Here is a 4719-nt window from a genome sequence, read left to right on the forward strand (position 1 = left end):
ACACAGCAGAACACACTGCAGGACAGGAAATGAATTTACTTTGTCTGGGATGAATACTATGGGTGTGACCCTGCAACACGAAAAAAACAATGCAAGTGTTGCCAATGATCTCAGGGAACATAGGCTCCTTCTAAGCAGTAATCCAGTGCTGATTTTCCATCTCTCCTATACACTGTGAGGTGTTTCTTATCAGTGCAGTGGTGGCAATGTCACCAGTATATCTAAACCCATTCCTTTCCATTCAATTCTGCTCCTTGCTCCTTTCAGGCAGCTGTTAAGGAATGGTCCTGAGTGTCTCAGATGCACAGAGCATTAGGAGAAGAGAGCCAGATCTACTTCTCACCTGCAGGGATGGGAGGGAATACATCCCCAGTGTGCATGAGGTCTGTGTAAGACTAAGACTGTATTTATTTCATAGATCATAGAATCATTAAGGTTGGAAAAGACCTCTAAGATGGTCAAGTCCAACTGTCAACCTAGCACCACCACCATATTCACTACAAAAACATGTCCTCAAGGGCTATTAATTAACTGACACTCACCCTGGCCTCTGATCTGACAAAGGCAGAGAAAGGTAAAGGTAAAGGAATTGATGTCTTTCTACTGGGCTTGGTCTTACTTCACATCGTTTCACTGGTGCCCCCTGCTCCCCTGGGGCTACTTTGCCCAGTAGCCCTTACGGCAGAGGCAGGTGACTTTTTTGCTCTTGCGCTGATGGCTGATTCCAGTGAACATCTGTGTTCCTTGCCAGATGCATCCTAGAGCAGCCATACTCCTAGTGCTCTTTGTAGTCCTTTCCAATGTTCCCAAATGCTAAGGTGTGTTGGTGCTGGGGTACACAGGGCAGTGGTAAGAAGGGCGGAGGCAAATAACTGTGGTTTTAAAAGTAAATAATTTATGCAACAATAACCTCTCCACCCAGGTAATCACTTAGAACAAACATTCTACATGTCAAAGGTGTTTCTGGAGATAAGGGTTAGCACAATAAGACTCCTGCTTTCTTGGCTTTATCTAGTGCTCAGCCCTTAATGCCACCTCGCTCTCTGCTGAAGGCAGTGCCCCACTAGAGGTTACCAGTCAGGGGTAAGACTTCAGAGGGAAGAGTTGTACTGACAATAAGTTTCCAGTGTGGCAAGTACAGTGTTTTCCAAGGGGACTGGATTTAGGCCCTAAAACTTTGCCCATGTTACAGAGAGTGCAGTATTTGTCTAGGGGAAAAAAGGACAGATATGGAGAAAAACACAGTCTAATGGCTGGGAAATTAGGCTCATGGTTGCAAACTGCACCTGTGCTTGCAAAGCAGGCTGAGGCTTTTATTGTCCTTTTTGGCTCCTTTTTTTTTTTTTTTTTTTTTTTTTAATTATTATTCAGGTAAATACTGCTTGCTGAAGAGAATTTTTCCTTGGCTGCTTGGCCAAGGGGAGCTCAGCAAAGGAAGTCCTGGAGACTGCTGCTGAAGATTCGGCCTTGTGACCTTCCTGCGGTGTACTGACAGGCCATTACCATGTTGTGATGGTTGCCTAGCAAGGTAGTGACAAGTGAGCTGAGGCACAGTGACAGCTGTGTCACACCTGAGGCTGAAACTCTGTAGTATTTGTTTTGCAACAGATCAAAGTTTGCATCAGTGTATCCCCAAGTCAATGAGTGCAGGTGTAGTGACAGAGTGGCTCTGTCTATGTGCTCACCTAACTTGTATCACCAAGTGTCCTGCAGTGGCTCCCTGATTTGGCCTTACCAACACCCCTGTGAAGAAATAAGTGAGCCTTGCTGTGATCATAGAGACAAGAGGTAGAGACTGAGTCGTTATTTTTTGTGTTATGATGTAATGATCAAGACTGTGGTATGTAAGTGTCCATGGGCTATGATGCAGAAACCTTCATGTGGATAGCAGAGTGAGAGGCAAAAACCCACCACCACCTCTGTTGCATCACTGGAAAGAGTATCACTGATCAGACCTCAGAAAGCACCTGCCAAGGGGAGATCCTGTTATCAGCAAGTGCTTCTAGTGGGGTTCCTATGGATGTAAACTTTTAACCTGATAGTACTGGACTAATTTATCAGGAAAATTTAATTTTTGGCATAATTTGCATGTCACATAAATAATGGGGAGGAGGATAACAACAGTAAGGTCAGCTCAAACTGCACAGATGGATCTCAGGTGCATTTAAACAACAAAAAGCCATGGCTATCTTCTTACAGCAAAGTGTGGTTTTGGATGTGACAGGTAGATTGGAGATATTATCCAGTTGGCCCACATCTGTAAGATTCCTGGTACTGGAAATGAGGTACACAGGTCAGGATAGGAGGGCTTGTGCTTTGTACTACACTCCTAAGAGGAAGGCAAGCTGGGAAGGGCCTGAAATACAGGCATGACTGGTGAGATCATGCTGGAGTACTGTCTTCTGTTTTCCTGTTTGAATTTCTCAAAGGATGCTAAAAACTGGAAAGGACTCAAAATGTAGTTTATATAAGAGAAAGTTAAGAATTTACTTAATCAAACTCTACAAATATTTCACTTGGGAGATAGATTTCTAATAGTAAACAATGCTGGCAGAAAAGGTCTTGTTGAAATCTAGGTTACACCTACACTTGTAAATAAAGCGATCCAGAGCTAGTTCTCTGAACCTCAGGGCAAGTGGCACAGCATCTATCTGAATAAAACTTCTTCTGCCCTAAAGAAGATTACCCAAGTAATCCATTAGGAATGATGCCCTGACCCATGTTGTCAGACTCAGCACTGCTGTTAGGAGAGTACCCTCCTGTTGTTCAGAGTACTAGCTGCCACAAGCCAAATCTTGCCATGAAGCATGCTAACAGTTTAACAACACAGAAAATTGCCTGTCAGGGCTTGTGCATGGCTTGAACTGCTCAGCTTGTAATAGAGAAGTCACCTCAATGGTTGGTGGTTGAATGCCATCTAGAAATAGGGTGTGGTCTCCAAACTGTGAGGTTGGTTAGCCAGTGGAACAGTTTAGGGACAATAAATTCCTTGTCATTTGAAGTCTTTCAGTCCAGCTTGGATGTCACCCTAAAAAGACAGAGACTTAAGAGAAACCATGGCCACAGTGTAGGCAGGAGAGAGCCCTAGGGTGAATGCTGTGCACCGGGTCAAAGCAGGTATCTGCCATGTCCAGCAGATGCACCTGTATCCCTGAAGGGTGTGTTCACTACAGGGAAAGCCTCTATGAGAACCTCCTAATGATCATAAAGAAAATTATTCTCTGTCATCACTGCTAGGAGCCCTAAGCTCTGTGGAAAGCACTTGATTAAATCTCTGCCTCTGGGATAGGAGATTGAAGTGGCACTCCCTGCACTCCCTGCTGCTCTGCTCTCTTCTGTGGAAAGTCTCAGCACCTACACATAATTGAGTATCTGAGACGGGCTATTGGGGCTCAGAAAAAGAGAGAGAAGCTTTTTGGGGGTGGACATAGGCATTCCAAGCCATGGCTGTTTTCCAAGCAGTGATGCAATAAGTTGGATAAGATCCTGCAGGCATCAAGTCACTTTCCCTGCTTGTACATTTTGGGCTAGTGAGCCGAGTGTGAGTCAGGACCCCAGTGAAAGCCTGGGAGTGAGGAGGTGGAGAAAGGATAGTAGAGGAATCTTCCCATTGGGAAATAATATAAACAAGACCAGATTGGATTATGGCTCCTCTGACACGCCTGCCTACACTCCCCAGATACATCCCCAAGGAAGCAAGGTGTCTGGGACACCTTGTACCTTACCAGATTTGATCTGTGACCCACAGATTTTTTCTTTAGCAACAACAAGAAGACATCAGCGGCTCTTCTCTTCTAGAGGATCTCAAAGCCTCTTGAGGACCTCATTACAGCTTTTGAAAGAACAGTCTCTCCACATCTTCAGTCCAGAGGTTAAACCAGATGTAAAAATGGCCATGAAAGACTATGGGGAAGCTCAATCACTATGGATTTTAATTTTCATTTAATAATTATAAAATTAATTTTAATATGAGGAGAAGGAAACAGCAGATCTGCTCCAGCAAAGCTGTGAAGCACACATTTAAGGTCTGTAATAGACTGTGGGTGGAAAGAAATACCAGGAAGTTCCAGAATGGTTTCATTGAGAATCTTAGTAATATTATACTTCACACATCACCTTTGTACCAAACCTAGAGCATGATGATTGCAGAGGGAAGTGTTATCCTGGACTGCTGTATTAGCCCAGACCAAGAGGTGTTCCAAGACTGGAATAATAAATGTGGTACAGTAGGACAGATGAACTTTCCTTGGGCTGATTGAAAATTGCTCAATACACGTTATACTTCAGATACTCATTAGCAGAACTCTAGGGCATCCTTAAGACTGCAACACAGATGGATTTACCAGAAATATTAAAGGGCAGTAGCACGGGCCAGTGACCTGCTTTGAAAGGGGAGTGGCTGACCTGTGACAGCATCCAGTCATGAACTGAAATGCTAGGGATTTTGGAAGTCAGGATTGCAATGCATTGGTAAAGCTGTGTGTGAGTCTTCAAGACTGATGGCAGTAATTAAGGGTATTTATTGTCCAGCACTGGATTGGAGTGAAAGATCAGTTCTGCAATCCCTGTTTTAATCCAACCCTCTGAAAGCCAAGTTCAAACCAAAGCAAAACAGAAAATTCTTGTTTTAAAGAGAAGGAGGGTGAGAGAGAAGACCCTAATCAAAATTTTCTGATAACTCAAAAATCCATTGGGAAGAGTCATGCAGAGAGCTGGAAC

Source organism: Corapipo altera, unplaced genomic scaffold (genome assembly GCF_003945725.1).
Source record: "Corapipo altera isolate COAL_440 unplaced genomic scaffold, ASM394572v1 1, whole genome shotgun sequence".
NCBI classification, from domain to species: Eukaryota; Metazoa; Chordata; class Aves; order Passeriformes; family Pipridae; genus Corapipo; species Corapipo altera.